This window comes from Schistocerca gregaria, chromosome 4 (genome assembly GCF_023897955.1).
Source record: "Schistocerca gregaria isolate iqSchGreg1 chromosome 4, iqSchGreg1.2, whole genome shotgun sequence".
Taxonomy (NCBI): Eukaryota; Metazoa; Arthropoda; class Insecta; order Orthoptera; family Acrididae; genus Schistocerca; species Schistocerca gregaria.
Window position 1 is genome coordinate 338,593,833 of NC_064923.1, and position 25,283 is coordinate 338,619,115.

The window sequence follows — 25,283 nt, forward strand, 5'->3', positions numbered from 1 at the left end:
CCAGATGGTAAGAGTTTTGTCAGGACTGGCTCTCCCAAGGCCATCAGTAGTTCCAATGGAATGTCGTCTACTCCGGGGGCCTTGTTTAGACTCAGGTCTTTCAGTGCTCTGTCAAACTCTTCACGCAGTATCGTATCTCCCATTTCATCTTCATCTACATCCTCTTCCATTTCCATAATATTGTCCTCAAGTATATCGCCGTTGTATAGACCTTCTGTATACTCCTTCCACCTTTCTGCTTTCCCTTCTTTGCTTAGAACTGGGTTTCCATCTGAGCTCTTGATGTTCATACAAGTGGTTCTCTTATCTCCAAAGGTCTCTTTAATTTTCCTGTAGGCAGTATCTATCTTACCCCTAGTGAGGTAAGCCTCTACATCCTTACATTTGTCCTCTAGCCATCCCTGCTTAGCCATTTTGCTCTTCCTGTCGATCACATTTTTGAGACGTTTGTATTCCTCTTTGCCTGCTTCATTTACTGCATTTTTATATTTTCTCCTTACATCAATTAAATTCAATATTTCTTCTGTTACCCAAGGATTTCTACTAGCCCTCGTCTTTTTACCTACTTGATCCTCCCTCTTCATCCCTCAAAGCTACCCATTCGTCTTCTACTGCATTTCTTCCCCCCACTCCTGTCAATTGTTCCCTTATGCTCTCCTTGAAACTCTGTACAACCTCTGGCTCTCTCAGTTTATCCAGGTCCCATCTCCTTAAATTCCCACCTTTTTGCAATTTCTTAAGTTTTAACCAACAGGTAATAACCAATAGATTGTGGTCAGAGTCCACATCTGCCCCTGGAAATGTCTTACAATTTAAAACCTGGTTCGCAAATCTCTGTCTTATCATTATATAATCTATCTGATACCTTTTAGTATCTCCAGGGTTCTTCCATGTATACAACCTTCTTTCATGATTCTTAAACCAAGTGTTAGCTATGATTAAGTTGTGCTCTGTGCGAAATTCTACCAGGCTGCTTCCTCTTTCATTTCTTTGTTCCAGTCCATAATCATCTACTACGTTTCCTTCTCTCCCTTTTCCTACTACCGAATTCAGTCACCCATGACTATTAAATTTTCATCTCCTTTCACTATCTGAATAATTTCTTTTATTTGATCATACATTTCTTCAATTTCTTCGTCATCTGCAGAGCTAGTTGACATATAAACTTGTACTACTGTAGTAGGTGTGGGCTTCGTATCTATCTTGGCCACAATGGCATGTTCACTATGTTGTTTGTAGTAGCTTATCCGCATTCCTATTTTCCTATTCATTATTAAACCTACTCCTGCATTACCCCTATTTGATTTTGTGTTTATAACCCTGTAGTCACCTGACCAGAAGTCTTGTTCCTCCTGCCATTGAACTTCACTAATTCCCACTATATCTAACTTTAACCTATCCATTTCCCCTTTTAAATTTTCTAACCTACCTGCCCGATTAAGTGATCTGACATTCCACGCTCCGCTCCGTAGAACGCCAGTTTTTTTTCTCCTGATAACGACATCCTCTTGAGTAGTCCCCGCCCGGAGAACCGAATGGGGGACTATTTTACCTCCGGAATATTTTACCGAAGAGGACGCTATCATCATTTAATCATACAGTAAAGCTGCATGCCCTCGGGAAAAATTACGGCCGTAGTTTCCCCTTGCTTTCAGCCGTTCACAGTACCAACACAGCAAGGCCGTTTTGGTTATTGTTACAAGGCCAGATCAGTCAATCATCCTGACTGTTGCCCCTGCAACTACTGAAAAGGCTGCTGCCCCTCTTCAGGAACCTCACGTTTGTCTGGCCTCTCAACAGATACCCCTCCGTTTTGGTTGAACCTACGGTACGGCTATCTGTATCGCTGAGGCACGCAAGCCTCCCACCAACACCAATGGCAAGGTCCATGGTTCATGGGGGGAGGGTTCTGACACTATCACTATCAATTATCCCACTCGCCAGAGAGACAGAAGCTGAAACTATCACTTATTCCACTCGCCAGAGGGACACGTGCTCGACAGTTCAATTGTTCACAAGTAATAAACGTGTGTAGGTCAATGTGGAACACCATTTGCCAATGAATAATTTCCCATTTATGAAGGCTATCGTAGGGCTATCCTCGAAGTGCTGAGTAAGACACAAATTATTATTACGACGTTATCACAACAGAGTAACTTTTCTTAATACAACTTACGATTTAGAAATGTCCGGAATTATTTCAAAGTCCTCTTTCTTTAAAAAAAAAAAAAAAAATGCTAAGCAGATAATCTGGATTCAGTCCAGGACTAATTACTACACACTACCACTTTACGTTTAGTAGGTAAGTCCGAAACGCGTCCCAAGTTCGGACATGAACCATCGCAAAATTTTTTTGGATTTCTTATGAAACTGATCTCTTCGTAACTAGAAACGAAACACTAGCTCAGCTCTGACACCAGAAAAATGAGTCATCGTGCATGACCTTGAAACTATCCCCTCCACATACGTAAAATACAGAAATTAGAGGGCCCGACGGAAACTTATGTACACCCATTACTGCCAAGAGGCTTCCGTTTAACCATTGTGCCACATCATTCAGTGCTAACGCAAAAACGCGAAAGAACAAAAATTAATCTTGCAACGTGCAAATTGCAAGAATAGAACGTGGCTAGGAGGTTACTGTACCACCTCTTTCGCCTGTGGGGATCGCATGTTGATGTGGAAAATGCCACGGTGCACAATGCTTCGGAGTTCAAGTTAAACTTGTAAATCCGCCCTATAACTAAGTTCAAAGGTGGAGTACTACTAGGTTCAAAACAACGTTCGGATTGTTGGTGGACATACTTACCTTTGCTCTACGAAACGCAAAAAAATGACAAGACGTCTCTACTCCAGCGGTCCCAATTTTTTTTAATCAGTTATCAAAACTTGGGAACTCACTTGTACCTCTGAGAACTCTAGTTACACCGTATCCCATAGCAACCCTTAACGAAGCAAATGAAATACTACTAGAGACCGTCGTAAATAAGCGTTAGCTTATTCGCGAACTATTTTTTTGTGTAAATACTCTACTTCTAAACATCATCACCGTGGGGATAAAAAGTAACGAACACAACTAAGGTCGAAACGATCTTTTGCTACAGAAGAGTATCAGTTCGCAGATGCAAATTTTTCGCTCGCTACGCCTGAAAATGTTTTTCACTATTTTCACATACTTTCACTTTGTCGCCGAATCACTTATTTACCGTTACCACGTGATAAAAATGTCAACTATCAGACACATGAGTTACGCTAGCCACAAAAATGAAAAAAAAAAACAACATTCGTCTTTAACTATGTATTCGAGGAAGAATGGAGGGGCAGTGCCATTCCCGTATTTGTGCTGTTCAGTACTTCCGCTACGGCACTCCCACGTGGCAGATAACGTTTATCAGTGGGATACTGGTATCACCAAATATTATAGCACTTGCGTCATGCTCGTCGTTCACACTGTTTCTGGAAGTGATATTTATCTGACACGTCACGAACTTCTGGGATCTACCAAGGTGAAACTGCTAAAACTGTGTGTGGGTTAATGAATGAGCCAGAACGGATAGAATGCAGCGAAACCAAATTTCGTCCGCCGTATATCTGCATCATACATCTTTGCAGTGTTCCTATGCATGTCTAGTTATATATCTCTTCAATTCCAGTCAAGAAAGCAGGTGTGTGTTAATTCTAGTTAGTGCTAAAATACAAGCGAGTGGAGGGTCGGGGACTAAAAACACATTTCTGACCAACACATCATAAAGCAATCCCCACTGGTAAAAATGAAGCAGCCTGTGGAAGAGCGCAATGTTTCAAAGGACAGTAAGTTGCACATCATTCCTTTCCTCCAAAATCACAATAACTACAAGCGCTAATACAGAAATGTAAATTATTAAATCAGACCATATTAAAGCACACCTTAATAAAAAATAGTAATCTATAGGTTCGCAGTTCGGTCAAATTTGACTCTTTCTTCAGACAGACGCCTTCACAAGACGGTGCACTATTATCTGGATTACATCCAGGCGTGACAGACTGGGTAAGCAGAAAGAGGGAGGCAACACAATATCATAGCCAGCATGAATTGTTGTAGTAAAACACTGTGGTGCTCAATTTAATCTTCAAGTTGAATGATTTATCTTTCTCACAAAGTGAACACGAAAAGGGTCATCAACATGACACAATGCCAGAAAGGCACGCCTTAGAAAAAACCATTTGCCATGCCGTCATTCTATTGAGTGAATAGGTACGCACAGTCAAGGCAGCACGGATTCGGATGGGCAGTCCATAACCTTGTCATTATGATTGCGTCAGCTTAATTGTGAAATGGTAAATTTCCGATGCGATGTCACCAATGCAACAGTAGCACTCGTTACAGAAAATATGGACATATCTTTTAACGAGCAGCTGGGAACAACGGGCTAGCTTCGGTGCTAATAGGTTGTTATCCTTTTACTTCATATCGTCACAGTTTTATTTTAAACACACACTAGAAATTAAGTTCACACTAGAAATTAAATTCATCTTACTAGATGTAACAACTCCTTTTAACGCCCTCTTGTGCCTACATCTGAGTTTAATTTTCTTGCGCTGTCGCATTAGGGGCATGAAATATGCCCATGATATTTCTGTGCTATTATGATACTAAATACAGCAGCTGCTAATAGTTTGCGATAGTTGTACCGGATGTGCAAACTATGCGGTCGCCCTTAAATTGCCCACGCTGGATGTCTGTAAGCCATTGGAAAAAAGTTTAATCAATGGTGAACAGTGCCGTACATAGTGGAAATTATTTATGAAAAAAGAAAAAATGATGTCTAAAAAACTTTCTTGGTTTCCAGTGTACAAATGATAATCACAAGGACGAGTACGCGAAGACACATGGCCAATATGGTCATTGTGGGACAGCCCTATTGTTACGATTCGTTGAAGTATGGGTGCACAAAACTCTTGAATTATCAGTGTTGCCATTTCATGAAAATTCTCTATTTCGGAACGTAAGCTGGTTCATTATGTTGATAATTTGCATACAGCGAACAGAAATAACTTGCAAACACAGTCTGCAAGGGGAGCCTCCAAAACAATGACATCGGTACCAGAGAGCGGAGACTGGAATGAACTGGTACGAACAAGAATTATGTTATTTGCCATTTATCAGAATGATGGATTCCTAGAGTCATATGTATAGGGTTTCCTACGAAGAACACGAGACACTGGTAGTTCGACCAGAAAAAAATATCGCCTGAGCGCTATACGTTTGTAGAGGCTAGTCAGTGGGCAGATGACGCTGGGATTGTCGGTTACCGGTTGTATTTAAGGACCGTGACGTTGAGTTGCACTCTCAAGTGGACGTCAGACGCTGAAAATGTACACAGGTGCTTAAACTGTTGCTAATCTGGATTTTGTTTTTCGTTTATTGCTGTTGAAAGACCGCACTGAATAGTGCTAACAATTGGATTTCAGCTTGTTTGTTATTGTAGAACTGTCACACCCTTCTCACTGCATAGTGCTTAACACTGGTGCGGCAGCTAGCTGTAGTTGAGTAGAAATTGGTTCTGGTGTATAGCTGAGCGCGATCCCAGGCTTAACTGCAAGTATCTCTACCGTTGCTGTGAAATTAGATCCAATAATTAATAACTTGCATACATGTCTACCTGCTGTATAGGGAGAGGCCGTCCGAAAAAACTGTCCAAGTCTGCATCTAAGAATATACAACCTTAACTTCCTAGCAGCGGTACAGTTAATTAAAGACGACACTTCAAACATACATTAGTCATGTGAACCAACATTAGTCATGCACTTCTTGTACTATTCTACATGCGCATAGTCAGGAGAAAATAACTATCTGTAATCCTCGGTACGAACCAAAATGATTCATATCTCAATATCATGAGTTCTATGCGAGATGACGGTAGTGGAATCATTCCACAATCTATCTCTATTAACTGGTTCTCCAGCCCTCTGGCGCTAGAGGGCTCCCAACTGTAACGGGTAACATGGCGGTTTGTAACTAAACTAGTCGGTGCCGTAGAAATAGAAGAAAAAAAAACCGAAAGAACAAATTCGAAGAATTCGTCCACACATGTATCACCTTCTTCTTCAGCATGACAACGCCATACCACAAACGAGAGCTCCGTCATCTACAACAATCCGACGCCTTGGGTTCATTCACTGTCATTGATCATCCTCCATTCAGTGCCGACTAAGTCTCATCCGATTTTCATCTATTTCGGAAACTTAGACAACCCTTTCGAGGGCTTCATTTTGATAGTGATGAAGCGGTGCAAACAGAGGTGAGTTTATGACCCTATGAACAATGTCAAACATTCTATTGTGATGGCATCAACAAACTGGTCTCTCGTCGGGTTGGTTGGCTGGTTGTTTTGGGAGAAGGGACCATACAGTGAGGTCATGGGTCCTATTGGATTAGGGCAGGATGAAGAAGGAATTCGGCCATTCCCTTTCAAAGGAACCATTCCGACATTTGCCTGAAGCTATTTAGGGAAATTACGGAATGCTGCATAAGAAAAAAATAAACGTATTTCGATTCGTGACTGGATAAAGAAAAGGCATCAGTCCGGTTGCTCAGCATCCTTGCTGAAATAATTTATAACGGAAGACCCAAGATGTTCTCGTAATTATCTTAGAATGTCACCAGAACTGTTCACGTTTCTTCTAAATAGGGTTAATTATGCGATACGGAATTTAGATACGTAAGGCATGACGCACTGTCGCCAGAACTGAAATACATATCACATTGCGTGCATTACAATCGAGAACACTCGGCATGCTATAAGATGCGGTTTTAGCGGTGATGGCGCTTTTTCATTAACACCGATAAATATTAACATTAACAGCAATAATTATTCGAAGCAGGCCGCATTAAGAGGAAAATGGTTTGCAAACTACTCTCATGAAGATATCTGTACAATGTCAATATCTCAAAATTCAAACGTATGTGAAAGGGGAGCACTGCTGCGACGTTTTAAATGCAGCTTCTTGTTTTGAGTAGACTCCCCTCCTGTCAACAATATTCCTTAACAAAGTTGGCCAATTCCAACGATGGGATTTTAGTATTGTAGACGTGAGCATTTCCACCGCTATAATTACATTTTGCTTGTATTTCTCTTAATTCGGTTGTATATGTGCTCCTAATTCAATAAATTTTGCCCTGCAGCTCAGATATTGTCAAACTATCTATGTTCTCATAGCACGTGAAGGTCTCAGGAGATCCCACAAACACAGATATCCAAAAAGCGAACATTATTCTCCGTTCCCCACGTCATTATTTCAGTTTGTCTACACATAAACTCAAAACTCATGCAACTAGTGTCACCAAAGGTGGAACACGCCGAAAGTGTTCAGTTTCACCAACAAGGTGTGCAAATGCGCGGCGCGCTTGGGCAATGGCCGGTGACGTAGTGCCTGCAGCCTAGTATCATGTAAACGAGGCTTTAGTTTTGGAAATAGATAAAAATCAGGTGGGACCAAGCCGGCACTGAATGGAGGATGATCAATGACAGTGAACGCAAGGCGTCGGATTGTTGTAGATGACGGAGCTCTCGTCTGTGGTCTGGCGTTGTCATGCAGAAGAAGAGGGTGATCCATGTGCGGACGAACTCTTCGAATTCGTGCTTCGGTTTTCTGAGGTATTACAGCATGCTATTTCTCCGGCACCGACTAGTTATTTTACAAACCGCCATGTTACACGTTACAATTGGGAGCCCTCTAGCGGCAGAAGGCTGCAGCTTGGACCAGCGAAGCGGGAAAGTCGACGGAGCAATATGCATGACATGTAGTACCATACCGGATATTAAGAACAGAATAAAACATTAGGAAGCATTACTTTTCAGCATTTCTACGTGATCAGCACAGCTATAAAGAGGCAATGGTTGAGTAAAGATCTGGATGAATTTGAAGTCCCCTTCGTAACTTTGCACTATGGCCTTCAAGGGTCATTTATGCGTCGGCGCTAGACACTCGGGCCGCCATACACGATTTTGCCAACGGGGAGGTGGTAACGTACAATTCCGTATCATCAGACTGCATCAGAGTCGTAGGTAAAAATCCAAACGCCTATACAGACTCTCACGAAGTAGCATGTGACACTACTGTCTGTCTCGTTGGCTCTCCTGATGCTATAAGAAATATAGTCGATGTTTCTGCCTTTCCCTTCCCTAATTACGACAATCATTAAAGCGAATACGACACTACACTCTACATGCGCTCATCAAGATTACTTCCATGAGGCGAAGTTCAGACAGCCGCCAAGCAAAACGCCCAACTTGCGTTAACTGGATGGGTTGCATCAAGTTGTGACATACCTTGCCAGTGCAGGCTTTCTACACACACTCGGAAGGAAGGAATGTTAATAACCGAAGTTCCCGTCGGTAACGACGATATTATGGACAAAACGATAAAAAGTCGGCTCTGGGTGTTGAGTGTGAATGTGTGTCGTGGCAGTGAAGCAAGGGAGAGGGACGAGAAGGAGGAAGAGAAGATATTTCAGTTAACATCTATTTAAATGTAAAACAATTATTCATAACAAGAATACTGTTGTCTGAATTGCAAAATTACATTAAAATGCACAAGAGTCACGAATTCCGGCTGAGTCACAGCATCTTTGGCCGATTTCTGAAGGCTAAGCAAGTGCCTTTACTGGAACCCGAGTTGTTTTGCCGTCCTTGGCTGGTACAATCAGTCACATGGTTCCAAGCGTTTACGCGCCTTGTTGACAGTTCAACAGAGTCCTACACATACTAAAAGGTCGGTACAAGATTGCCGGTTAGTTGGAGAAACAGTTGATGAGCGCATTACCTATCAACCACAATTAAGATGACAACTCGCAATTATTATCTCACCCTCTACGCTGCTGTTAAGGTAATCTGGCACGTTCTACTGCCACGTGCCATAATTAGGCAGTATCTCTCTAGCTCGCCCTAAATATGTATCCATTTCTTCATTTTTTATGGTCCTCTGATTTACGGTGTTTGTTGTTTTTCTTGAGTGATCGAGTGTTGTCTCCCAGTCCAGTAATAACTATCTAGTATCCAGGCACTTTCGCCGCTATTTCAGTTGCCTTCTTTTATCTTGTTTAACCGTCTGAGGTTCATAACTAATACGTTTGTAGATCTTATACTAAAATACAGTTACATAATTGAGTATGTACTCGATTCTTATTTAGTAGAGTTATGCTATCCTCCCTTTCTGTCATCAATCTATCACAATGCCTGATTTATTCCACTGTAACTGCGAAAAGAAGGTGGAATCATGTCTTGTACGCAAGGAGAATTCGATGCTTTAGGCCAGGGCAGCAAGTGGGGTAGTGAGCGTTCGTTCCCAATTCGGTGGATTCCACAAGTGATAAATATTATTGTAACACAAATGATTCGGCAAAACATTATTTGGCAGTAAGATGGAAACAGGGAAACACTCAAATTTCGAAGTTACCAGACGTTTACGTTTATCAGAAGAATCCAGTAAATACAACTAAATTATCACCAAACCATGGTTATTGAGTGAAGTTTGGCAATTACACATTTTGAATCTACGTATCATAAGGTATCACACCAATATTTTTCTACACACTTACACAGTATCCACCTTTCTGTACTTGAGGAGGCAATGTGGCCAGTGCCTGGCCACTTTTCCTTATAGGATATTGGGTATAAAAATGTGGTATTTTGTTCCGCTCTGCCAACTGGAATGTTACCTCCGTAAGTTCAAAAAATGGCTCTGAGCACTATGGGACTTAACTTCTGAGGTCATTAGTGCCCTAGAACTTAGAACTACTTAAACCTAACTAACCTAAGGACATCACACACATCCATGCCCGAGGCAGGATTTGGACCTGCGACCGTAGCGATCGTGCGGTTCCAGACTGTAGCGCCTACAACGGCTCGGCCACTCAGGCCGGCACCTTCGTAAGTCACTCACTGTACATCCATAAGATAGCTTTCCTAGGTAAAAAATTTAAGTATGGTTTTTTGTTCCTTACTGAACACACTACTTAAGTTTCCTATGAACTTTTTGCTGCCTAGTGCAACTCTTTATTTTTCTAGAAATAATCTCAGCGCTTTACATGGAACATTAAATTGCTTTGCTGCTGGAGAAAAGGCATCTATCATTCTTTACCGCCTCAGCCACATTTTCCATCGCAACAGAATCCCATGCTTGTTGTTCTGGCCGGCCGGTGTGGCCGAGCGGTTCTAGGCGCTTCAGTCTGGAACCGCGCGACCCCTACAGTCGCAGGTTCGAATCCTGCCTCGGGCATGGGTGTGTGTGATGTCCTTAGGATAGTTAGGTTTAAGTAGTTCTAAGTTCTAGGGGACTGATGACCTCAGAAGTTAAGTCCCATAGTGCTCAGAGCCATTTGAACCATTTGTTGTTCTGATTTGCAAACATACGAGGTATGATGAAAAAGTAATGAGAGTTTTTTTTTTAATTTCGCGGGCTTTATACATCAGATTTCCAACAACCTTTTATCTTGTTGGTACACACGTTCCTGACGTACGTTTGCATTTTCAGCTGTTTTGATTATTTAGTTTATTGTCGACAGTCGGAAAGGTTAAACTTGTTTTACTTTTGAAAAAGATGGATCAAAGAACTTGTATAAAATTTTGGTTGAAAATTGAATAAAGTGCACCAAGACATTCGAAATGTTGAGTGTGGCTTTTGGCGAATCTACTGCGAGGACAGGAGTTTACGAGTGGTATAAAGCAGTAGGAAGAAGATCGACTTAAGGTAAAAACAAATCGCTCAACAATCTGAACACCGCAACGAAAGGAGAATTCCAGACGAAAATGAGTTCCACAAGTGCTTCCAAGATGAAAAACAAAAAAATCACTAACACAAGTGTATTAAATCTGAGTGGGATTATTTTGAAGGGGACGAATGAATAAAGATGTTGATGATTGAATAAATAAACACTCTAAGAAAAACAAAAATTTCCGTTACTTTTTGAATACAGCTCATATTCGCAAGCGGTAGCAAACATGCCGCTTTCAATCGGATTCCAGCTTTAGGCTAAATACAACAGAGACGTTTTTAAATATCATTAATGAATTCAAAACCGCAGCAAAGGGGCAGAATGACGATTAATGGCTTTGTATGTAAATGAATTTAGAAGTTAATCTGTAGATTTAAACATGATACACTGAGGTGACAAAAGTCATGGGACAGCGATATGCAAGTATACAAATGGCGGTAGTATCGCATAAACGAGGTACAAAAGGGCAGTGAATTTGCGGAGCTGTCATTTCTGCTCAGATGATTCATGAGGAAAAGTTTCCATCGTGATTATGGCCGCACGATGGGATTTAACAGATTTCGAACGCGGAATGGTAGTTGAGCTAGACGCTTGGGGCATTCCATTTCGGAAATTGTAATGGAATTCAATATTGCGAGATACAGTGTCAAGCGTGCGCCGAGAATACCAAATTTCTGGCCACGGACGGACAACGCTGTCGCCGATGGCTTTCACGTAACGACTCAGAGCAACACCATTTGCTTAGAGGTGTCAGTGCTAATAGACAAGCAACACTGCGTGAAATAACCGCAGAAATCAATATGGGACGTACGGCGAACGTATACTTTAGGTCAGTGCGGCGAAATTTGGCGTTAATGGGCTATGGCAGCAAAGTCGACGGGAGTGCATTTGCTAGCAGCACGACATCGCCTGAAGTGCCTTTCCTGGGTTCGTGATCATACCGGTTGAACTCTAGACGAATGGAAAACGGTGACCTGGTCAGATGATTCACGATTTTAGTTAGTAAGAGCAGATGGTAAGGCTCCAGTGTGGCGCACACCCCACGTAGCCATGGACTCAGGTTGTCAACAAGGCACTATTCAATCTGGTGATGGCTCCATAATGGTGTGGGCTGTATTTACGTGGAACGTACTGGGTCTTCGGTTATGTTCAGCTACTTGCATGCCATTTTTTGCAATTCATGGACTTCCATTATGGCAACGTGCCACGTCACTACGTCATAATTGTTCGCTATTGGTTTGAAGAACATTGTCGAAAATTCGTGCGAATGATTAGGCCATCCATATCGCCCGACAATGAATCCCATCGAACATTTCTGGGACACTAACTTTTGCCCACACATCGTATGCGCGGATCTTGAACAAGCATGAATTTTGAAAAATCTTGAAGCTCATTATGGATGAGAAATCGGACATAAAAAAACCGAAGTGAAGCTGTCAAATAGGCGAATATTTGTAAGCACAGCTACAGATGAAATACTGATAAACCTGTGGAGGGGGACAACATAATTGTATTTGCAGAAATCACGAAAATTAAAGTATTTCCTTATACACAATGTTTGACGTTTTGCCCATAGGAGCCATTATAAACAAATCATCTGAGCTAATGACCCGTGAGCAAGATACACAGTGTTGTCCATGTGAGAAACAGTTTGTCCTGAGGCCGATGTCGGCGCCTCGAATCGTCTGTCCTTGCGACTTCTTGATGGTCATGGCGAACCATGTGCTCACAGGAAACCGCACGCATTTGAATTGGAAAGGGGAATTGGGAGTGAAGAGTATGCGAGGCATGAAAACTACGTCACCAGCTCCGCAGTCCTTGAGAGTTCCACAATGAAATATGTTAAACGAACGAAGACACTAGTACGAAATCACAGCAATTGTATCAATTTACTTACATCGATAAGAAACAATGGAAACCTGTGAAGAAATGCACGAAAATGATTTTTGTTTCAACGCGACAAATTTACCAACGATAATGTTAGCGGCAACTCGACAAACTTATCAATGATAATAGTTACACCATTTGAAGAATGAATTCAACAACGTTTATGGATAACAGGATTAAACTGTTAACATTATTATTATGATGATGAAACGTTGCAAAATACTACTTTATTGCATTCTATCTTTTCTATCCTGATTTACTTAGTTTTGTTGTATAGAACTTCGGCTGTTCAGGTTTTTTTTTCCTTCCATTGTAATGAAATGATTCTTACACGAAACTGAGCTGACTCACATACAGAAAATTTGCCCATTTTATTCATTTTCATGGACAACTCACGCTTGACGAAAAACTTCATCATGGCAAAATCGTTTTCACAAAAAAGCACCTAATGGATTCATATTGCCCCTTACTGACCCAGTTAAAGAAACCACATGGTATACACAGATATCTCAGCTTCTAGGCGGCGTATCAAAATGAAACACGTACCAGATTTTAAGTCACACTTCCAACAAACTAACTGTGGGAACCGCAAACTATTTCTTACAATAGTTTATGAGTGATGCCCGTACAAACATACGGAAGGACGGCCGGACGGACAGAAAGACAGACAAGAATTTTAAAAATGATTGTTTCGGCTTCAATTGCTGTTTTAAAGACCCCTCATTTTAAGTTTCTTTTAAATATCTCCTATATACAGACATTGGACAATTAAAATTTTATTATATATATGTAGATATAACAGAGAGGTTAGTTCGTGCACAACATCCCGTACCGGCAACACTTTCGTAATTAGGACGACTACAGAGGCAGCATGGCTCAATATTTCTGCAGGGGACTCCCAATAACTTGCTGTCTCCGCGTCACGTCCACTTGCTGCACTATGCCGGGCAAAAGGAGTCCGACAAGATATCAGGAGGTATCCCATGACTTTTGTCAGCTAGCTCTACGTGGAAGTAACTCTATCGTTGGAACACCTTGGCCACTTCTCCCGGCGAATAGTGTGGTCACTTTTTCTGATTGTTCACAGATAAAACCATCAAACTCAAAGAAACAATAAGTAACTACACTGGAAGCCAAAATATGTTATTTTAACACTGATACTGTACTAATAATAATAAAAACACACTATTACTCTACACATAAGGGTAACCTTACGTCAGGTGACTGCCAAACAGAAAAAAAATTTACTACAAAATAACGGAACAACCGTCCTCCGTCAAACTCGCTGACAACAATGATGGTGAATTTTAGAACTGGTTTAACTACTTCTCCGCAGCAGAGCAAAAAATATGCGATGGCCACATTTCCCGCTCTGGTTACTTGACCCTACCTTCCTCCGTACACTAAAATTGCTAGTTTATATCCTTTCTGAGAGCATAATTCAATAATTCCAGAAAGAGAGAAAAACTAAACCGAAGTGAAACGAACAAAATGTAACTCTGACTGACACTTGTATTCTAGTAAAGGACATTCCTTTCATCCTACCTCATTTCAAAACCTGCAAATGAATAGGCTAACTACAGGGCTCGTTTGCCTCGCTGCCTTCACTATGTTATCCATTTAATGGGCAAGCGCAACCCAAACTACAGTGGGCACTAGTAATATGCTACATATAAGTTTCGCAGCCATCTGCCGCTTCCTGTATCAAACGGCCAGCCAGGATGTTATTTGCGTAGCGTCCGCGTTACACGGCTGCAGTAAAAATAACTACGACCGCGGCCAAAATCCCGTCCCAGTCAGCCACGGCATCCTCCCTATCCGGACAGCAGTGCAGTTCCATCTGTTTGGCTTTTGTATGAGTTATGAATCTGGTGGACCTCTAAGAAAACGTCATTTACTTAACATCCACAGAATACCGAATCATTCACTACTGATATTGTGTATCACTTACGAGCCTGCGTAATTCGAAATACACGAACATTCAGTTTATAGCTGATTTAGGAGACATACGGCTCAATAATGCTCACAATAGATCAAGTCTTCTAATTCAGTATACTGTATCAGTTCAGAAAAATGACCCGACATTTCATGGGCTTCTGTCGTAGTCGTTGGCTGAGTCGCCTGAGTCGCTGCGAACTATCTACAGGGAAACAATTACTGTACTACATGAAGTAAAATCGGCGTTAACTTCTGAACGGTTTGCGTTAGGACGTTCAAACTGCACGGTTGGTTGCACAACATGATGGAAATTAGTATACGCATGAGCACGTGCCTTGTTATCGGCCATTCGTACGTGAAAATGTAGCGGTACAAGGTGCCTGATAGTATAGCGCATGTGAAGGCCTACTGTTGTTGTTTTTGTTGTGGTCTTCAGTCCAGAGACTGGTTTGATGCAGTCTCCATGCTACTCAATAATGTGCAAGCTGCTTTATCTCGCAGTACCTACTGCAACCTACATCCTTCTGAATCTGTTTAGTGTGTTTATCTCTTGGCCTCCCTCTACAATTTTTACCCTCCACGCTGCCCTCCAATACAACTTTGGTGATCCCTTGATGCCTCAAAACATGTAAGAACCGATCCCTTCTTCTAGTCAGGTTGTGCCACAAATTTCTCTCCAATTCTATTCAATACCTCATCATTATTTATGTGATCTACCCGTCTAATCTTCAGCATTCTCCTGTAGCACCACATTTCGAAAGCTTCTATTCTCTTCTTGTCCAAACTACTTATTGTCCACGTTTCACTTCCATACATGGCTACACTCCATACAAATACTTTCAGAAACGACTTCCTGACACTTCATCTATACTCGATGCTAACAAATTTCTCTTCCTCAGAATCGGTTTCCTTGCCATTACCAGTCTACATTTTATATCCTCTCTACTTCGACATAATCAGTTATTTTGCTCACTAAATAGCAAAACCCATTTATTACTTTAAGCCTCTCATTTCCTAATCCAATTCCCGCAGCATTACCCGATTTAATTCGACTACATTCCATTATCCTCCTTTTGCTTCTATTAATGTTCATATTATATCCTCCTTTCAAGACACTGTCGATTCCGTTCAACTGCTCTTCCAGGTCCTTTGCTGTCTCTGACAGAATTACAATGTCATCGGCGAACCTCAAAGTTTTTATTTCTTCTCCATGGATTTTAATTCCTACTCCGAATTTTTCTTTTGTTTCCTTTACTGCTTGCTCAATATACAGATCGAATAACATCGGGGATAGGCTACAATCCTGTCTCACTCCCTTCGCAACCACTGCTTCCCTTCCATGTTCCTCGACTCTTATAACTGCCATCTGCTTTCTGTACAAATTGTAAATAGCCTTTCGCTCCCTGTATTTTACCGCTGCCACCGTCAGAATTTGTAAGACAGTATTTCAGTCAATGTTGTCAAAAGCTTTCTCTAACTCTACAAATGCTAGAAACGTAGGTTTGCCTTTCCTTAATATTTCTTCTAAGATAAGTCGTAGAGTCAGTATTGCCTCACGTGTTCCAACATTTCTATGGAATCCAAACTGATCTTCCCCGAGATCGGCTTCAGTCAGTTCTTCCATTCGTCTGTAAAGAATTCGTGTTAGTATTTTGCAGCCATGACTTATTAAACTGATAGTTCGGTAATTTTCATATCTGTCAACACCTGCTTTACTTGGGATTGGAATTATTATATTCTTCTTGAAGTCTGAGGGGGTTTCGCCTGTCTCATGCATCTTTGCTCACTAGATGGTAGAGTTTTGTCAGGCCTGGCTCTCCCAAGGCTGTCATTAGTTCTAACGGGATGTTGTCTACTCCCGGGGCCTTGTTTCGACTTAGGTCTTTCAGTGCTCTGTCAAACTCTTCACGCAGTATCACATCTCCTATTTAATCTTCTTCTGCATTCTCTTCTATTTTTATAATATTGTCCTCAAGAACATCGCTCTTGTATAGACCCCCTATATACTCGTTCCACCTTTCTGCTTTTCCTTCTTTGCTTATTACTGGATTTCCACATGAGCTCTTGATATTCGTGCAAGTCGATCTCTTTTCTCCAAAGGTCTCTAATTTTCCTCTAGGCAGTATCTATCTTACCCCTAGTGATATGCGCCTCTACATCCTTACATTTGTCCTCTAGCCATCCCTGCTTAGCTATTTCGCACTTCCTGTCGATCTCATTTTTGAGACGTTTGTATCCTTTTTTGCCTGCTTCATTTACTGCATTTTTGTATCTTCTCCTTTCATCAATTAAATTCAATATCTCTTCTGTTACCCAAAGATTTCTATTAGCCATCGTCTTTTTACCTACTTGATCCTCTGCTACCTTCACTATTTCCTCTCTCAAAGCTACCCATTATTCTTCTACTGTATTTCTTTCCCCCATTCTTGTCAATCGTTCCCTAATGCTCTCCTTGAAGCTCTCTACAACCTCTGGTTCTTTCAGTTTATCCAGGTCCCATCTCCTCAATTTCCCACCTTTTTGCAGTTTCATCAGTTTTTAAATCTACAGTTCATAACCAATAGATTGTGGTCAGAGTCCACATCTGCGCGAGCAATAACAGTCCAACTGCGGCTCAATGGAAGTTTGCGACCGAGTTCAAACTGAAGGCAAACGGTCCAAGTGCGCTATCAGTCAAGAATTTGATTAGCAAGTTTGAGAGACCGGGTAGTGTTCGTGATGACAGTGTTAGCAATGTCGATCGTCCAAAAAGGGTGAAAATTCCTGAAAACATCGTGAAGGCACGCGCTGTGTTTCAAGCCAGCCCCAGAAAATCGATCAGACGATCTGCGCAACAGGTGGGAATCAACCGGGAGACACTGCGAAAAATTGTTATTGAGGACCTGCATCTCTTCCCATACAAAATTCAAACCCATCAGCCATTAAGCCACAGGGCCATGGAACAGCGGTTGCGTTTCGTAAGCACAATTGTCCACAGAACTGACAAACAGAACTTAGAGGTGAGTATGATTTGTTTTAGCGACAAAGTCGACTTTCATCATGATGGGTTCGTCAATAAGCAAAATTGGCAAATTTGGGGGATTGAGAATTTGCATTTTGCGATCGAGAAGGCTCTTCATCTCAACAGGTGACTGAGTGGTGTGCAATGTACGGTCACGGAATAATCGGTACAATATTCCTTGATGGCACGGTGACTAACGAACTGTACGTGAAGGTTTTGGAAGATGATATCATCTCCGTTATCCAAAGTGACTCCGATTTCGACAATGTGTAGTTCATGGAATGGAGCTCGATTCTATCGAAGCAGGAGAGTGTTTGATGCCCCGGAGGAGCACTTTAGGGACCGCATTCTGGCTCTGGGGTCTCCAAAGGTCACTGGCATATGCCTCGAACGGCCCCATATTCTCTGGATCTGAACATACGTGACTCCATTTTTCTGGCTCTATATTAAAAGACGAGGTGTATAGCAATAGCGCTTACACCATTGCTGAGCTGAAATCAGCCACGCAGGAGGTCATCAACAGCAATGATGTTCAGACAGTTCAGCGGGGCAGGCAGAATTTCGCTATTCGTCTGCGCCACAGCATCGCCATTGATGGCATGCATATCGAACATGTCACCCTAAATTCGAATATCTGTAGTGACATTTACATGTTGAATCAAGTGTGTGCACGCCGTAGTTTGTAACTAATTTATGTTTCTTTCATATAGTTCAATAATTGTCACCCTGTTTTTATGGAGCGGTGAAAGTTAATAACGCATACTGAAGTGCTTTTTTGGTTTGCAATTTACATGGAGAATGAACTATTCCGCGCGTGAGTGAGTCAGTCTCCGTTCGAAGTATAATTCGCGCTTCCATACCTGTTTCCGTATATATCCTCTATCAAAGCCGTTGTGGTAGATTTGAGTTTGGATTATTCCTCTTATAAAAAATGCCCGACGCGAAGATATTATAAGAAAATTACAGTGGTTAGAAGCTTAATGCGTCCATTTCAAAGCAGTGTTTAAGTATGGTTCGGGCAGTCCGACTGATAACCGCTTCCAAAGTATTCGAGTGTTGCCCTTAGTGAGACGTTCACGTTTAGGAGAAGTAACATCCGTCTAATCACGCGAGGTGGGTTGGGGATGGTGGTTGTGATTGCTGGGATGGTGAAAAGTGCAACCCTCACAAAGAAGGCCAGATTTAATCGCAACCCAAAAGGTACCGGTAACAGTGTACACCAACACGAGGTTATGAAGATTCATGGCGTACACACATGTAAACTGTGCAGTGTTCTCTCTGGCGTTAAGTTCGACATTGTGCCAAAGTCAGCCTTTAAAGATGATTCGTTACACAAAGAGGACGCTTAAAAGTAAGACCCAGTATTCTTCGTCGCCATCAAAGAGCACAAATACTATGTGGCATTGAAAAGTTTCCGAATCAGAATTCTGCACGCAAATACTGTGTGTGTGTGTGTGTGTGTGGTCTTCAGTCCTGAGACTGGTTTGATGCAGCTCTCCATGCTACTCTATCCTGTGCAACCTTCTTCATCTCCCAGTACCTACTGCAGCCTACATCCTTCTGAATCTGCTTAGTGTATTCATCTAACGAGTACATTGAAATACCGCTAAGTTTCCCTCCATATATCATTCTTGAATCCACGTGGCAAGTGACTGTGAGCTTAGTGGTTTGGAAAGTTGATGATCATATTGCCGATGTCGTATTTCCGTGAGTTTGTAGTTTTGCGATGGCTGACCTGAAAAAGCAGTATTTCTGTGTAAAATTTTGTTTTTAACTTAAGGAACCCGGTGGTACTAAATTTCAAATAAAACTTTTGAAGACAAATATTTAGGTAGGAGACAAATTACGATTGGTGTAAGAGCTTAAAAAAGGTGCGAACAATGACTGACGTTGACCGTTCCGGTCGGTAGTGAACTGGCATCACACCAGAACACGTTGCGACAGTAAGGGATCTGATACTTCAAGAACGTACACCATTCAAGACCTCCACACCACATTGGGGATATGGTATGGGACACTTGAAAATATTCTGTCACCAGAAAAGAACTTGAGAAGCATTGCGGCGAAGATTGTACCATTCAAGATGATCAGAAGCACATCGTGTAGAGCACTTTTAACTACTGTAGAGCACTTTTAACTACCACGTCAAGACGATCCAAACTTCCTTTCAAATGCCGTGGCTACGAGCCTGAAGCTGAGTAGCAATCGACGCCATGGCAGAATCTTCCTTCACAGCGGCAAAGGAAAGGTTGGTTTGGTTGTTTGGGAGAGGAGACCAAACAGCGAGGTCATCGGTCTCATCGGATTAGGGAAGGACGGGGAAGGAAGTCGGCCGTGCCCTTTCAAAGGCACCATCCCGGCATTTGCCTGTAGCAATTCTGGGAAATCACGGAAAATCTTAATCAGGATGGCCGGACGCGGGATTGAACCGTCGTCCTCCCGAATGCGAGTCCAATGTGCTAGCCACTGTACCACCTCGCCCGGTGGGAAAGGACAAGGGGAGAAAACTTCCGCATAAGCGTTGCACGAACGACAGGACACTCCACCACAAGGCACGACCGCATGAGCCTATTTCACTCAGGAACTTTTTGCCAACATCATTGACCCGCAAGTCGCTGAAGTGGCGTCAACTAAAAAGGACTTGCAATACGGCGGCCGAACTCCCCCGCATGGGGCCACCCAGCTACCAATGCCATACGATCACTTCATTTCATGCTAAAAACTATTATTCAGGAACTTTTTTTACAAGTAACAGTTGCTCCACACCCATCGCACTCACTCGCACTCACCAGAAATAGCTCCGTGTAACTTTTGCCTCTTCCTCAGCATGAAAATCATACTGAAAGTACGAGGATTTGATACAGTGAAGGAGATTCAAGTGGAATCTCACAGTGTACTGAAGACCATAAAACATCCACGAATCAGCATAGTTTTAGAAAGCATCCCACATGCGAATCTCAGCTTTTTCTTTTCTCACATGATATGTTATAGATGAAAGACAACAGGCGGATTCTATGTTTCTAGAATTCCGGAAGGCATCTGACACAGTGCCCGCTGCAGGCCGCGAGTGGCTCGAAGACTTCTTAAATAATAGAGCACAGTATGCTGTCCTCGATGGCAAGCGCTCATCAAAGAAAGGGTATCGCCAGGAGTGCCCCCAGGGAAGTGTGATAGGACCGCTGTTGATCTCCATATACATAAACGATTTGGCGGATAGGGTGTGCAGCAATCAGCGATTATTTGCTGATGCTGCGGTGTACGGTAAAGTGTCAAAGTTGAGTGACTGTAGGAGGATAAAGAAGATACAAGACGACTCAGACGAAATTTTTTGTTGGTGCGATAATTGGAAAATTGCTCTAAATGTGGAAAAATGCATGTTAATGCGGATGAATAGGAAGAACAAATCTGTAAAGTTCGGATATAGTGTTACTAGTGCCCAGCTTGACACAGTCAAGTCTTTATATATCTTGGCGTAATGTTGCAAAGCAATATGACATGCAACGAGCATGTGAGAACTGTTGTAGGGAGGGGGCGAATGATCGTATTCAGTTTATTGAGAGAATTTCACGAAAGAGTGATTCACCCGTACAGGATACCGCATATGGGATGCTGGAGCGACCTTTTCTTGAATACTGCTCGTGTGTTTGAGATGCGTATCAGGTCGGATTGAAGGAAGACATCGAAGCAACTCAGAAGCGGGCGGCTAGATTTGTTACCGGTACGTTGGAAAAACACGAATGTTACGGAGATGCTTCGCGGTTGGTTGGTTGGGTGTGGGATTGAAGGGACCAGACTGCTAAGGTCATCGGTCCCTTGTTCCACGATAAAATCACACGAAACAAAAACTGTCAGTCGTTAAAAACGGAGAACTGAGACAAGGGACGACACAATACAAGAAAGACAGACAAAGACCAGACAAACGGAACAAATCACCGAGTGTGAAGGTGGTTGGCCGACCATGAAAATAAGGAAAAGCCAACCACCAAATGACATTAAAACCCACAGTTTAAAACCACAGGCCAAAGGCCTAAGTCAATACAGGAAATAAAAGGACAAACACTCAAATCATACGATAAAAACCCCCTGCCCGAATAAAACTCAACACGAGGTCCGCCATAGCAACGTCATCACATAAAAGGGCAGGGAGGGTACCAGGCCGTGCAAACGTCTGCCTGAGTCCTGTTAAAAGCGGGCAGTCCACCAAAATGTGGACCGCCGTCAGAGCTGCCCCGCAGCGACATAGCGGTGGGTCCTCCCGGCGCAACAAATGGCCGTGCGTCAGCCACGTGTGGCCAACGCGCAGCCGGCAGAGGACGACAGAGTCCTTCCGAGAGGCCCGCATGGAGGAGCGCCACACACCGGTCGTCTCCTTCACCGCCCGAAGTTTGTTGGGCGTGGGCAGGGTGCGCCACTCGTCACCCCAGGCACCAAGCACTTTCTGGCGCAAAAGCGACAGGAGATCACACTCCATAAGGCCGAGTTCCAGAGCCGGTGAACTCACTGCCCGTTTAGCCAGCGTGTCAACCCGCTCATTGCCCGGGATGCCGACATGACCTGGGGTCCAAACAAAGACCACGGAGCGGCCGCAACGGGCAAGAACATGGAGCGACTCGTGGATGGCCATCACCAGACGGGAACGAGGAAAGCACTGGTCAAGAGCTCGTAAACCACTCAGGGAGTCACTACAGATGACAAAGGACTCACCTGAGCGGGAGCGGATATACTCTGGGGCGCGATAGATGGCAACCAACTCGGCAGTGTATACACTGTTCCCGGGTGCCAGCGACCGTTGCTCACAATGATCCTCTAGAGTAAGAGCGTAACCAGTGCGACCAGAGACCATCGAACCGTCGGTATAGGCCACGGCAGATCCGGGAAACTCGGCAAGGAGAGAAACAAAGCGGCGGCGGAGGCCCGGAGGAGGGACCGAGTCTTTCGGACCCTGTGCCAAATCCAGCCGAATGCATGGTCGGCGCACACACCAAGGGGGCAGACGGAGATTGGTCCGGAAAACAGGCGGGAGAGGAAAAAACTCAATCCCACACAGTAGAGCCCGGATGCGAACCGCGATCGTACACCCTGACCGGGGCCGCCTGTCTGGAAGATGGACGATCGAGTGCGGGAACGGGAGACGGTAGTTGGGATGCCCTGGCAAGCTACAAACGTGGGCAGCATAAGCGGCCAGAAGTCGGTCGCGCCGGATCCGCAATGGAGGAACACCAGCCTCCACAAGTAAGCTGTCAACAGGGCTTGTCCGAAATGCTCCTGTGGCGAGTCGGATCCCGCAGTGATGGATGGGATCCAGCAATTGCAACGCTGATGGCGATGCCGAACCATAAGCCACACACCCATAATCAAGGCGGGACTGGATCAGCGCTTGATACAGCCGGAGAAGGGTGGACCGATCGGCACCCCATCCGGTGTGGCTAAGGCAACGGAGAGCGTTTAAATGCCGCCAGCATGTTAGTTTAAGCTGCCTAATATGAGGCAGCCAAGTCAACCGGGCATCAAATACCAGTCTCAAGAACCGATGCGTCTCTACCACAGCAAGAGGTTCACCGTCAAGGTAAAGGCGTGGCTCAGGGTGAACCGTGCGACGCCGGCAGAAATGCATAACGCAGTTCTTAGCGGCCGAAAACTGGAAGCCGTGCGCTACAGCCCACGACTGCGCCTTGCGGATAGCGCCCTGCAGCTGGCGCTCAGCAACTGCAATGCCAGCGGAGCTGTAGTAGAGGCAGAAGTCGTCTGCATACAACGAAGCTGCGACGGACGATCCCACCGCCTCAGCGAGCCCATTGATGGCAATTAAAAACAGGGAGACACTGAGGACAGACCCCTGTGGGACCCCGTTCTCCTGGACCCGGGAGGAACTATGGGACGCAGCAACTTGCACGCGGAAGGAACGAGACGACAGAAAATTCTGAATAAAAATCGGGAGCGGGCCCCTAAGACCCCACCCATGAAGTGTGGCCAGGATGTGATATCGCCAAGTCGTATCGTACGCCTTCCGCATGTCGAAGAAGACGGCAACCAGATGTTGGCGGCGTGCAAAGGCTGTACGGACGGCAGACTCCAGGGAGACCAGATTATCGACGGCAGAGCGGCCTTTACGGAACCCACCCTGAGACGCAGCCAGAAGGCCTCGAGACTCGAGGAGCCAACTCAACCTCCGGCTCACCATACGTTCTAGCAACTTGCAAAGAACGTTGGTGAGGCTTATGGGGCGGTAGCTGTCCACCTCCAGCGGGTTCTTGCCAGGTTTCAACACGGGGAGGACGATGCTTTCTCGCCATTGAGACGGGAACACACCCTCAACCCAGATGCGGTTGAAAACATCTAGGAGGCGTCGCTGGCAATTCACAGAGAGGTGTTTCAGCATCTGGCTGTGGATGCGGTCTGGCCCAGGAGCCGTATCAGGGCAAGCAGATAGTGCACTCTGGAATTCCCAGTCGCTGAAAGGAGCATTGTACGACTCCGCGTGGCGCGTGTGAAAGGAAAGCCTCCAACTTTCCAACCGCTCTTTCCGGGAGCGGAAGGCCAGTGGGTAATTCGTAGATGCGGAACACTGAGCAAAATGCGCTGCTAACTGGTCCGCAATCGTGTCGGAGTCAGTACACACCACTCCATTCAGCGAAAGCCCAGGGACAGAGACAGGCGGCCGATAGCCATGGAGTCGCCTAATCTTAGCCCAAACCTGCGATGCAGAGGTACGGACGCCAATGGTGGAAACATACCGTTCCCAGCACTCCTGCTTCCGTTGGCGAATAAGGCGTCGGGCACGGGCACGGAGCTGTTTAAAAACGATGAGGTTCTCCCAAGGACGGGTGCCGCTTATGGCGTTGAAGAGCCCGCCGGCGATCTCTAATCGCCTCTGCGATCTCGGGCGCCCACCAAGGCACAGTCCTCCGCCGAGGGGACCCGGATGAACAGGGAATCGCAGATGCCGCCGCAGAAACGATGCCGGTGGTGACCGACTGAACCACCGCATCAATGGTGTCAGGGGAAGGAGGTGCGATAGTGGCGAGAGAGGAGAACAAGCCCCAATCAGCCTTATTCAGAGCCCATCTGGAGGGGCGTTCAGAAGAGTGACGCTGTGGTAGTGACAGAAAGATGGGGAAATGGTCACTACCACATAAGTCGTCATGGACACTCCAGTGGATGGATGGTGAAAGTCCGGGGCTGCAGATAGAAAGGTCGATGGCCGAAAATGTGCCATGGACTACGCTGAAATGTGTCGGCTCTCCCGTATTTAAGAGGCAGAGGTCAAGCTGCGAGAGAAGAGTCTCGACATCTCTACCCCGGCCAGTAATCGCGGCGCTACCCCACAGGGGGTTATGGGCGTTAAAGTCGCCCAGTAACACAAAAGGAGGAGGCAGTTGTGCTATCAATGCAGCCAACACATGACGCGAGACATCACCATCTGGCGGAAGATACAAACTGCAGACAGTAATAGGCTGAGGCGTCCACATCCTTACAGCGACAGCCTCCAAAGGTGTGTGAAGAGGTACACATTCGCTGTAGACAGAGTTAAGGATGTAGACGCAGACTCCACCAGATACCCTCTCATAAGCTGCTCGGTTCTTGTAATAACCCCGATACCCACGTAGGGCAGGGGTCCGCATTGCCGGAAACCAAGTTTCCTGTAGGGCAATGCAGAGGAAAGGGTGACTGCTGATGAGTTGGCGAAGCTCAGCAAGGTGG

The 25,283-nt window shown here is 44.4% G+C and overlaps 1 protein-coding gene across 2 annotated transcripts in view; it reads right to left on the minus strand.

Annotated features, from left to right (window-relative positions):
• LOC126267370 (serine/threonine-protein kinase N) overlaps positions 1-25,283 on the minus strand; it is a 308,585-nt gene that overhangs the window by 211,633 nt on the left and 71,669 nt on the right. The gene's annotated exons all lie outside the window — the stretch shown is intronic.